The following is a 12,622-nucleotide window of genomic DNA, read 5'->3' as shown; positions in this document are numbered from 1 at the left end:
CAATAGAATTGATACTGTGGACTTGAGGTTGTTTCCTCCGAAAGTGTACCGTATGCTCATTACCATTAACATGAAAAGTGACATTGCCTTTGGTGCAATCAATAATAGCCTCTGCAGTATTCAAAAAGGGTCTTGCAAGAATAATAGACATACTATCGCCCTCGGGAATATCAAGAATAACAAAGTCCGTTAAAATAGTAACGTTAGCAACCACAACAGGCACATCCTCACAAATACCGACAGGTATAGCAGTTGATTTATCAGCCATTTGCAAAGATATTTCAGTAGGTGTCAACTTATTCAAATCAAGTCTATGATATAAAGAGAGGGGCATAACACTAACACCGGCTCCAGGATCACATAAAGTAGTTTTAACATAGTTTCTTTTAATGGAGCATGGTATAGTGGGTACTCCTAGATCTCCAAGTTTCTTTGGTATTCCACCTTTAAAAGTATAATTAGCAAGCATGGTGGAAATTTCAGCTTCTGGTATCTTTCTTTTATTAGTAACAATATCTTTCATATACTTAGCATAAGGATTCATTTTGAGCATATCAGTTAATCACATACACAAAAAGATAGGTCTAATCATTTCAGCAAAGCGCTCAAAATCCTCATCATCCTTTTTCTTGGATGGTTTGGGATGAAAAGGCATGGGTTTTTGAACCCAAGGCTCTCTTTCCTTACCGTGTTTCCTAGCAACAAAGTATTTCTTATCATAACGTTGATTCTTTGATTGTGGGTTATCAAGATCAACAACAGGTTCAATTTCTATATCATTATCATTACTAGGTTGATCATCAACATGAACATTATCACTTACATTATCACTAGTTTCTTGTTCATTACCAGACTGTGTTTCAGCATCAGAAATAGAAATATCATTTGGATTCTCAGGTGTGTTTCAGCAATAGGTTCAGTAGAAGCATGCAAAGTCCTATCATTTTTCTTTTTCTTCCTTTTGGAAGGACTAGGTGCATCTATATTATTTCTCTGAGAATCTTGCTCAATTCTCTTAGGGTGACCTTCAGGATACAAAGGTTCCTGAGTCATTGTACCAGTTCTAGTAGCCGCTCTAACAGCATAGTCCTTATTCTTACTATTCAATTCATTGAGCAAATCATTTTGAACTTTCAGTACTTGTTCTACTTGAGTGGTAACCATAGAAGCATGTTTACTAATAAGTTTAAGTTCACCTTTGACATTAGCCATATAATCACCCAAGTGTTCAAGCACATCAGCACTGCATTTTAATTCTCTACCAAAATAAGCATTGAAGTCTTCTTGCTTAAACATAACTTTATCAAACTCATCTAAGCATGGGATAGCAAACTTAGTAAATGGGATTTCAGCTTTGTCATATCTATAGAGAGAATTTACCTTTACTACCTGTGTCGGGTTATCAAGACCATGTGTTTTTTCAATAGGTGATGGATTAAAACCCTATATTTCTTCAACAGGCGGTAAATTAAGACCATGTATTTCTTCAATAGGAGGTAAATTCTTAACATCTTCAGCTTTAATACCCTTTTCTTTCATGGATTTCTTTGCCTCTTGCATATCTTCAGGACTGAGAAATAGAACACCCCTTTTCTTCGGAGTTGGTTTAGGAATAGGCTCAGGAGTTGGCTCAGGAAGTGTCCAATTATTTTCATTTGTCAACATATTATTCAATAGAATTTTAGCTTCACCCGGTGTTCTTTCCCTGAAAACAGAACGAGCACAACTATCCAGGTAATCTCTGGAAGCATCGATTAGTCCATTATAAAAGATATCAAGTATTTCATTTTTCTTAAGAGGGTGATCAAGCAAAGCATTAAGTAATTAGAGAAGCCTCCCCCAAGCTTGTGGGAGACTCTCTTCTTCAATTTGCACAAAATTATATATATCCCTTATGGCAGCTTGTTTCTTATGAGTGGGGAAATATTTAGCAGAGAAGTAATAAATCATATCCTGGGGACTACGCACACAACAAGGATCAAGAGAATTAAACCATATCTTAGCATCACTCTTTAATGAGAACGGGAATATTTTAAGGATATAAAAGTAGCGAGTTCTCTCATCATTAGTGAACAGGGTAGCTATATCATTTAATTTAGTAAGATGTGCCACAACAGTTTCAGATTCATAGCCATAACAAGGATCATATTCAACCAAAGTAATTATATCAGGATCAATAGATAATTCATAATCCTTATCAATAACAAAGATAGGTGAAGTAGCATAAGCAGGATCATATTTCATTCTAGCATACAGAGTTTTTTGTTTAAGCTTAGCTAATAATTTCTTAAGATCACTTCTATCATTGCAAGCAAAAAAGTCTCTCTTAGTTTCTTCATCCATAACATAGCGCTCAGGCACAATAGGTAATTAATATTTATTAGGAGAGCCTTCATAATCACTTTCATCAGTATTATCAGTTTCAATAATTCCATTCTCTCTAGCCCTAGCAAGTTGTTCATCAAGAAATACACCAAGTGGCAGAGTTGTATCAAGCATAGAAGTAGTTTCATCATAAGTATCATGCATAGCAGAAGTAGCATCATCAATAATATGCAACATATCAGAATCAATAGCAGAAGCAGGTTTAGGTGTCGCAAGCTTACTCAAAACAGAAGGTGAATCAAGTGCAGAGCTAGACGACAGTTCCTTACCTCCCCTCGTAGTTGAGGGATAAATCTTGGTTTTTGGATCTCTCAAGTTCGTCATAATGATAAGAAGATATAAATCCCGAGTGACTCAAAGAATAGAGCTATGCTCCCCGGCAACAGCGCCATAAAATAGTCTTGATAACCCACAAGTATAGGGGATCGAGGGTAGAGTACACAAGGGGAGCCAAAGAATATTCTCAAGTATTAGCAGCTGAGTTGTCAATTCAGCCACACCTGGAAACTTAATATCTGCAACAAAGTATTTAGTAGCAAAGTAATATGATAGTAGTGGTAATGATAGCAAAAGGTAATGATAGCAAAAGTAACGTTTTTGGTATTTTGTATTGATTGTAACAATAGCAACGGAAAAGTAAATAAGCGAAGAACAATATATGGAAAGCTCGTAGGCAATGGATTGGTGATAGAGAATTATGCCGGATGCGGTTCATCATGTAACAGTCATAACCTAGGGTGACACAGAACTAGCTCCAATTCATCAATGTAATGTAGGCATGTATACCCTCCCGTGGCATCGGGGTCCTAGCGTACCGGACCAAAGCATTAACACATAGTGAATACATGAACTCCTCAAACTACGGTCATCACCGGAAGTGGTCCCGATTATTGTCACTTCGGGGTTGCCGGATCATAACACATAGTAGGTGACTATAGACTTGCAAGATAGGATCAAGAACTCTCATATATATCATGAAAACATAATAGGTTCAGATCTGAAATCATGGCACTCGGGCCCTAGTGACAAGCCAATCATTAAGCATAGCAAAGTCATAGCAACATCAATCTCACATAGTGGATATTAGGGATCAAACCCTAACAAAACTAACTTGATTACATGATAAATCTCATCCAACCCATCACCGTCCTACAAGCCTACAATGGAATTACTCACGCACGACGGTGAGCATCATGAAATTTGTGATGGAGGATGGTTGATGATGACGATGGCGACGGATTCCCCTCTCCGGACCCCCGAACGGACTCCAGATCAGCCCTCCCGAGAGAGTTTAGGGCTTGGCGGTGGCTTCATATCGTAAAACGCGATGAATCTTTCTCTCTGATTTTTTTCTCTCTAAACACGAATATATAGAGTCGGAGTTGAGGTCAGAGGAGCTCCAGGGGGCCCACGAGGTAGGGGGCGCGCCCCCACCCTCGTGTCTAGGGTGTGGGCGGTCTTGATATTTTGCCAGTATTTCTTATTATTTCCAAAAATAATCTCCGTGAAGTTTTAAGGCATTCCGAGAACTTTATTTCTGCACATAAATAACACCATGGCAATTCTGCTGAAAACAACGTCAGTCCGGGTTTGTTCCATTCAAATCATGCAAGTTAGAGTCCAAAACAAGGGAAAAAGTGTTTGGAAAAGTTGATACGATGGAGACATATCATTAGACAACATAAATGTGAATTATTTCATGCCCTCCTTTATTCCCCACTATTCATTGCACCTATATATCATACAATGTCTATACATTCAATTACTTTTCTTGTTTATCAGCCATTTGAATTGGAGAGGGTGATGGCAGTATCCAAGGGAGTAACAACATAGATAGTGCTACCAGTTGATGCAGATAGAACCACGGTTGTACTTTCCCAAGAACCAGCTCACCATACATAACCCAGACTCTCGCAGATTGTACCCCTACCCAGTTGGACAGTGAACCAGCTACACCCCTTCTAACCCCAACCCCAGCAGATAGTAACCCAGTTCCAGTTGACATAGCACCGTCTCCACCACAGAGCACCCAAACACGAGTAGTTAGTAAGGGAACTGTAGTGCCCAAAGCACCAGGACCACCACTCTAAATCCCAACTCAACGCTTGAAGGAGCAGAATAATTGTTCTCAGGTCAGGTTCTCTAACTATGGTTCATACTCCTTTGCTCTTGCATCACTGTATTTACTCATACCAACTATTTTCAAATTTGAAGGATGTAATTGAAACTCCAATGGTGCAACAGGTATGTTTTAAACCTGTTTCTCTATGTTCTCATGTTATGCACATTACAAGTGTTGTTACTGCTCTATAGTTCCCCACACTTATATTCTGTCTATTCTCCTTTGTATTGAACAAAGATTATTTGAACTGTGTCTCTATCTTGATTTGGCAACAAAAACTAGAATGATATAGACCATAAAGTGACCATGGTACATCGATATATGTTTGTTTCATGTTGTTATCCTACTACTGAACTGATTTACCAAAATGAGTTTCATATACAACATGGTAAACCTGTGATGTGTCTGCTTGTTTCTCATTTAGAGTGCGGACAAAATATTGGAGAACAGTACCCCGTTATGCAATGGTAAAGGAAGTAATGCAGATAAGGTTCAAGATAGTGAGACATCCCTGTCGGTCTCCAAGAAAGCTGATAAAAACTATCTTGACGACAATGAGAGAACCCAAAAGTCATGTCTTGATGTAGTGTTTGAGTTACCGTATGATCGATAGGCCAAACATGGGACAATAACATACAGCATTATGGGCCGTAAACGGGCTAGATTTGGAATCATCCGTTCATGGGCCGACAATAACGAGTCGTCGTTAATCAGCCGTTGTTGATGACACTATGAAAATGGCCAAACGAATTAACGGGCCGCAAACGGGCTGACTGTAACCACAGACTGAATTTGGCCCACAAGTAGAAAAGGCCAGTAACGGGCCGTAAGTAACTGAATGCTGGAAATGAGCCCAAGAATAAATGGGCTCTGAGAAGGCCGAAAGATAACATGGGTTGGACACGGCCCAATGGAATAATGGGTCGTTGATGGGTATAAAGAGGTACACTGTTCATTGCGGGCCAGATTCACCACGGGCTGTTATTGGGAGAAGAGTTACAAATGGCCTCGTATGGGCCGAAAGACATCATGGGTCATACATGGGCTGGAATCATATTGGATGGCCCAAATGAAGCTACTCGGCTTAATTCCGATAGGCTATAATGGGCCGTGAGTTAGTGGGCCATAAATGGGCTATATCTGAATAGGCCATTAACAGGCTTTCCATGGGCCGGCCCGTTACCTTTTGACCAAGTCAAACAGGTCGGACTTTTCACTAGAATGGGCCTCTGTTGGGCCGTGCCACGTTGATGACCCACAAGTATAGGGGATCTATCGTAGTCCTTTCGATAAGTAAGAGTGTCGAACCCAACGAGGAGAAGAAGGAAATGATAAGAAGTTTCCAGCAAGGTATTCTCTGCAACTACTGAAATAAGAGGTAACATATAGTTTTGTGATAAGATAATTTGTAACGAGCAACAAGTAACAAAAGTAAATAAGGTGCAGCAAGGTGGCCCAATACTTTTTGTAGCAAAGGACAAGCCTGGACAAACTCTTATATGATGTAAAGCGCTCCCGAGGACACATGGGAATATCGTCAAGCTAGTTTTCATCACGTTCATATGATTCACGTTCGGTACTTTGATAATTTGGTATGTGGGTGGACCAGTGCTTGGGTACTACCCTTACTTGGACAAGCATTCCACTTATGATTAAGCTCTATTGCAAGCATCCGCAACTAAAACAAAAGTATTAAGGTAAACCTAACCATAGCATGAAACATATGGATCCAAATCAGCCCCTTAAGAAGCAACGCATAAACTAGGGTTTAAGCTTATGTCACTCTAGTAACCCATCATCTACTTATTACTCCGCAATTCCTTCCTCTAGGCCCAAATAATGGTGAAGTGTCATGTAGTCGACGTTCACATAACACCACTAGAGGAGAGACAACATACATCTCATCAAAATATCGAACGAATACCAAACACACATGACCACTAATAGCAAGACTTCTCCCATGTCCTCAGGAACAAAAGTAACTACTCACAAAGCATAGACATGTTCATAATCAGAGGGGTATTAATATGCATATAGGATCTGAACATATGATCTTCCACCAATTAAACCAACTAGCATCAACTACAAGGAGTAATTAACACTACTAGCAACCTACTAGCACCAATCCCGGACTTGGAGACAAGAATTGGATACAAGAGATGAACTAGGGTTTTGAGATGAGATGGTGCTGATGAAGATTTTGATGGAGATTGCCCTCTCCCGAAGAGACGAGCGTTGATGATGACGATGGCGATGATTTCCCCCTTCGGGAGGGAAGTTTCCCCGGTAGAACAGCTCCACCAGAGCCCTAGATTGGTTCCGCCAAGGTTCCGCCTCGTGGCGGCGGAGTTTCATCCGAGAAGATGGCTTATGATTTTTTGCCCATCGAAAGACTCCATATAGCAGAAGATGGCCACCGGATGGCCACCAGGGGGCCCACGAGGTAGGGGCGCGCCCAGGGGGTAGGGCGCGCCCCCCACCCTCGTGGGCAGGGTGTGGCCCCCCCTGGTGAAGTTCTTGCTCTCAGTATTTTTTATATATTTGGAAAACGTCTTCCGTGGAATTTCAGGACTTTTGGAGCTGTGCAGAATAGGTCTCTAATATTTGCTCTTTTCCAGCCAGAATCCCAGCTGCCGGCCAATTCTCCCTCTTTATGTAAACCTTGTAAAATAAGAGAGAATAGGCATAAGTATTGTGACATAATGTGTAATAACAGCCCATAATGCAATAAATATTGATATAAAAGCATGATGCAAAATGGACGTATCAACTCCCCAAAGCTTAGACATCGCTTGTCCTCAATGGAAAAGGCGAAATCGAAAAATATGTCCACATGTTTAGAGATACAGGTGTCGATAAAAATAAAATATGGACATGAGGGCATCATGATCATTCTTAGAACAACAACTTATATAATTCTTGTCATATAATCTCTAATGCTAGAGTAATAATTCAATCACAATATCAAGTATGAATCTTAAACTTCATTGAAAACTAACAAACTATAATCTCAGTCATTGAAGCAATTGCAATTTATCATAACATAGGAAAGAGTCAATGTATAAGAGCTTTTCAGCAAGTCCACATACTCAACTATCGTATAATCTTTCACAATTGCTAACACTCACGCAATACTTATGGGTATGGAGTTTTAATCGGACACAAAGAAAGATAGGGGCTTATAGTTTTGCCTCCCAACGTTTTACCTCAAGGGTAATGTCAACAGTAATAGTTCATGAAAACTCACATCCAATTAGCCATATATACCAGGATCTTTCCATCATATTGTGCTTGCCAAAGGATAAAGTCTAAAAAGGAAGGGTGAAAATCACCATGACTCTTATGAAATATAGGAGATAAAAGTAAAAGATAGGCCCTTTGCAGAGGGAAGCAGAGGTTGTCATGCGCATTTATGGTTGGATGCACAAAATCTTAATGTGAAAGAACGTCACTTTATATTGCCACTTGTGATATGGACCTTTATTATGCAGTCTGTCGCTTTTATTATTTCCATATCACACGATCGTATAAAGCTTATTTCCTCCACACCAATCAATCATACATATTTAGAGAGCAATTTTTATTGCTTGCACCGATGACAACTTACTTGATGGATCTTACTCAATCCATAGGTAGATATGGTGGACTCTATGGCAAGACTGGTTTAAGGGTATTTGGAAGCACAAGTAGTATCTCTACATGGTGCATTGAATTCGGCTAGCATGAGGGGGAAAGGCAAGCTCATCATGTTGGAAGATCCAAGACAATATAATTCATCTCAGATGTAAGAAAACATAACCCATTACGTTGTCTTCCTTGTCCAATGACAACTCTTTAGTATGTCATATTTTAATGAGTGCTCACAATCATAAAAGATGTCCAAGATAGTATTTATATGTGAAGACCTCTCTTTCTTTATTACTTCCTATTAATTGCAACGATGACCAAAACTATGCTTGTCAACTCTCAACAACTTTTATTCATCATACTTTTCTATGTGAGCTCATTACTATCCATAAGACTCACATGATCTCTCTGTTTCTTTTTATTTCTTTCTCTTTTCTTTTATTCACTTAGGATCATGGCAAAATAATCAAGCCCTTGACTCAACACTAATCTTTATTATATAGCTCACGGACTTGATTACATAGAAGGATAATAAAGCAAAACTCACAACTAGATCACACTAAGAACTTCTATTCTACTAGATCAAGATATTACCAAAAGGACCGAACTAAGAAAAAGGGTAAAGATAAAGTGATGGTGATACGATACCAGGGCACTCGCCCAAGCTTGGCAATTGCCAAGTGGAGTGCCCATACCAGATACTCAATTCTTCTTTGTTGCTGGAGACGGTGGTGATTTTGTTGATGGCATAGTCTTGTCGTCCTTCTTCCAGGGCATAGGCTCACCATCATAGAAGGATGATCGAGTCTCCTGAAACCTTAAATTTGCAGCCAAACTCATCCTCTTGAATCTATATTCATACTCACAGTTTTGGTTTTGCAGGTCATAAATTTGGGCTTGGAGGTGCTCGATTTTCTCATGAAGCTTGAAGATGGCCTCCCCAATGTCCTTGACGTCCAGCTTGTGGTTGTTGGTGAACTCCGTGATCATAATGTGATTGGAATCAAGTCCACGCTTATGACGCCTCGAGACTGACGCGTCAGTTGCCCTTCCATTTATTTTATTTGTTGTCGTGTGTTTATTATGTTTGTTGTATTGTCATAATTGTTTTGCTTATTTAATTCTTATATGTTTATGCCATGATCATGTTCCTGACGTCTAGGGATATTTTGTTCTTAGCCTAATTCTTCTCAAACTCCATGGCCTTTTCTCTTTTGCATCTTTGGTTTGATTTAGCCAGAGGGTTTGTTTAAAAGGAAAAGGGCCTTAGCCGGGGCGCTGCACTTGGGCCTCCTCCTTCCCAGAGCCTAGCCAGCGCCAGCGTGCCCCTTCTCTCCCTCTCGCTGGTAAATTCTACAGGATCACCTAGGCGGCCCCACCTGTCATCCCCTCACTCCTCACCTTTTCTTCCTCCTCCCGCAGCTCTCTCTCTCACAGTAAAAGGATGGGGCACATGGCCACCGCGGCGCCCTCACCCGCGTGCCCCTCTATAAAGCCGCCCCTGGCCTCGCCCTAGGGTTTCCTTCTCCCTCCTTTTTCCCTCCTCGCGCCGCCATCTCTCTTCCTCCCCTCTATTTTTCCTTCTTCAAGATCAGAGAGCACCACCGAGAGCAAAGAAATAAACAGTCGATGGCCATCGTCGTTCTCGCGTCCGGAGGGCCTCAAGCTCGTCTTCGACATGTCGTCCTGCACCCCGTCACCCTCCTCGACCGATCCCCGCAGTTAGTTGGGCAAGAGCCTCCCCAACGCGCCTCCCTATCATCGCCGTCGCCATGGCCGGTCGAGCCAAGCCGAGCTCGAGCCCGGTGTTGATAACGTCGTGGGGGCCTTCTTCTTCCTCCGGATCGACCCTTCGCACGACCTCCTTGAGCCGGATCGCCAAGTCCAGTGCCCGGTCGCCTCCCCTGCTTCCTCTGCTTCATGGTCCAAGCACCATCACCCGATCAGATCCTCGCCATGCCTCGGATCGGCCTCCTCGCACCCAACCGAGCTCACCTTCCGCAACCCCTCGGTGAGCCGCATCGAGGGGGTTACAAGTTGGTATTAGAGCCTTCCCCGACCTTAGGAGCCCCCTGCTTGATCGAATCATTGGCATTGTTGAGTCTAGAATAATGTTTTGAGTCTTTTAGGATTATATATATCGGAGAGTTAGGAATTCTTTTTACTCCCCGGTCCCTTCGTCGCTCTGGTGAGGCATCCTAACGTAGAGTTTTGACTCTTCTCTTCTCAAATTTCACTAAATTTTTTTAGGATCACGTGAGTATCTTGGAATCGTTCCGATGGTTTTGTGACGAGAACATTGTTCTTGGTGCCTCCTGTCATTTAGGGGTTGTGGCAGTGTCCCGGGGAGTTGAGCTCTGAGGTGTTGTCGTCACAATTTTATCGTTGCAGTTCTGGAATACCTGAGTTTAGTTTCAAAGACATCGAAAATCACTTTTATGCAATTGTTGGTGAGATAACCTCGAGGCCACCCAGTACTGGGGCGGGAGTTCGGGAGTATTGCCATAACTCGTATAACGGATGCTTTTCGAAGGTTGAGGTAGACGATTTCCGAAGGTTTCTTGGTTATGTGTTGAAGGATGGATACATCTGGATGTAGGATTTGCAACTTTTGGGTGAGATATTATGCTTCCCCTGTATCCCCAACACCTGATTGCATAACCAGAAAGTTTTGGGAGTTTATAAGTGGGAATTCAAGTAGCTCTTAGGATATCTTTCCGACAGATATATGATATGAAATTGGGGTTCGACGTCCAGTGGTCCGCCTATCCACGGTTGGTTTTACAGTGGTCTCGTTGTGTCTTAAAGAGTCCTTGGCTATGCCGACTCGGGGATGCTTCGTATGTCATGTGCACTGCCTTGTACATGATGGTGCTGTAGGATCGAGCCCGTGTAGGCCCCACCACGAAAACTTCGGACGAAATCTCTATCATATGTTTGTTCCGGCTTATTCTGCAAGCCAATATGTTTGTTCCGGCTTATTCTGCAAGCCAATCCTTTGTTTTGTTTTTGAGTTGTGGTATTCGAGTTGCTTCGAAGTCAAATGTTGATTCCATCCCTTGTCTAAGTGGTGTTCTCATATTCCTATGTGAATACTAATCCTTCTTAACAATCGAGATTGTCATGGCAATCCTTTTCAACCGTTGCGTCTCTCTTCAAGTGGATCCGTTCAATTTCAAAATTTGCAAGTTCATCCATCCCAAATTGTCTTTGTTTTCCCGCCCACCCACCCATTTTTGTTCAAGGATTCATATTTCTTAATCACTATCCATTTTATTGATGGAAGTCTCTCCATTCTTTTTCCTTCATGTTTTTATCCGGTGATTCTCAGGAAGATACTAACGGAGCTTCAAGTTATCATTACTCGTTCTTTTTCATCTACGGTGGATCCAATTCAAGCTTTTGGTGTTGATCATATCCCTTTCCCCGTTTTCAATGCTTCCTCATGCCGGTGCAATTCTTAATCTTTCACCTCTCGCTATTCAATTGTTCCGGAGTGCTGAAGATATCTCAGAAGGCTCGTCTTGTCATTCAAGATCCGTTCAACCTATCTCGAGGCTGTTATCTCATTCAAGTCTTTTAATTCAACCGCTGCAATCTCTCTTTTCAAGTAATCGTTCAATGGTGTTTCTTTTGAGTGGCCCCTAACCCACAGGTCTTTTTCCAGGATCTTACCTGACTCTTCTCTTTTCCCGGAGCTATCCTAAATTCTTTTTAAAGTTTGACGTAAGAATGATTCATCATCAGTCATATGTGTTTCTCCAAGATCTCTCAATTTCTTTTCTTCGTTGGCTCAACTTTTCCATTTTTCATTCCGGAGTGCCTCTAAAATTATTGTTGGTGTTTCTCGTCGTCTTTCTCATCATTTGAAGACCGAAGAAGAGATTTTCTCTCAATCTTGTTCCATTCCCTTCAAGATTCGTGATTCTAGCTTGTTGCCATCCTCTCATAATTCTCTTTGGTTGTGAGATTTCTTTTCACCTATCCGGAGCAATTCAGGAGTCTTTTCAGTTTGATCATCCGGAGTCCATCATCTCAGATTTATTCATTCTCAGCTTTCAGCTCTCATTCTCTAAATCTTATCGGTGCTTCATTCAAGTGTTTTCTAATCATCTCGGAATCTCTTCGTTCACTTGTATCTAAATTCTCTCAAGTATCCTCATTCATTTCATAAATTCTCTCAAGTATCCTCATTCATTTCATAATTCTAACCGGTGTTCCTTTATCTTCCTTTCGGTCATTTTAATTCTTACGGTGGTTCATGCAAGATTCCTCTTCTTTCATTATCATATCAATTCATTCGTTGTTTCGATTCCACCGGTGTTCCGTTGAAGGCATTCTCAAGTTGGTGCGATATCTATATTTAATCCTTTCTACGAGAATAAGTAGTATGCCAAATCCGTTGCTTGTCATCAATCTAAATTGGTGAAGGTTACGCATAACATAATTCTTATTTTTGTTTCGTCGAGTAAATTCAATTCCTTATTC

This window comes from Triticum urartu, chromosome 2, assembly GCF_003073215.2.
Source record: "Triticum urartu cultivar G1812 chromosome 2, Tu2.1, whole genome shotgun sequence".
NCBI lineage: Eukaryota > Viridiplantae > Streptophyta > Magnoliopsida > Poales > Poaceae > Triticum > Triticum urartu.
This window is presented reverse-complemented; position numbering follows the sequence as displayed.